Genomic DNA, 442 nt, shown 5'->3' with positions numbered 1-442 from the left:
GCGCGCGCGCGCGCTCCCGCCTCCCCTCCCCTGCGGCGTGCGCGCCTGCGCAGAGGGGCGGCGGCGGCAGCAGCGCAGTGCGAGTGTGTCCGTGTGTCCGCCCGTCCGTCCGTCCGTCCGCGGCCGGCGCTCCGCGCGGCGCTGCGCGGGTGGGCGCGGAGCAGCTCCGGCGGGGGACGGGGACGGGGGGGGGGCCGGCGGCGGCGGGGGCGAGATGAGCGCTGGGCTCCCCCTGGGCACAGAGCCGCCCTGTGAATGAGCTGAGGCGAGGCCGCCAGCCGGGTGCCCCCCTCCTTCTCCTCCTCCTCCTCCTCCTCCTCCTCGTCCCCCCCTCCTTCCCCTGCTCCCCCGCGCACCGCCGGGAGCGCGGCCCTGCCCGCACAGCCGGCGCCGACGCCGCGGCCGGGGGGGTAAGTGGCGCTGCGCAGTGCGGGGCCGGGGC

At 81.2% G+C, this 442-nt stretch overlaps 1 protein-coding gene across 4 annotated transcripts in view; it reads left to right on the top strand.

Moving 5' to 3' along the window:
* PPM1A (protein phosphatase, Mg2+/Mn2+ dependent 1A) overlaps window positions 1–442 on the top strand; it is a 37,078-nt gene continuing 36,636 nt past the window's right edge. For 3 of the 4 annotated variants that reach the window (XM_041459388.1, XM_041459386.1, XM_041459389.1), the window contains exon 1: window positions 1–410. The gene's annotated coding sequence lies outside the window, so the exon portion shown is untranslated. The remainder of the gene's footprint in view (window positions 411–442) is intronic. The other variant, XM_041459387.1, reaches the window with a different exon arrangement.

Source organism: Pyrgilauda ruficollis, unplaced genomic scaffold, assembly GCF_017590135.1.
Source record: "Pyrgilauda ruficollis isolate IOZ18807 unplaced genomic scaffold, ASM1759013v1 scaffold135, whole genome shotgun sequence".
NCBI classification, from domain to species: domain Eukaryota; kingdom Metazoa; phylum Chordata; class Aves; order Passeriformes; family Passeridae; genus Pyrgilauda; species Pyrgilauda ruficollis.
This window is presented reverse-complemented; position numbering and strand designations above follow the sequence as displayed.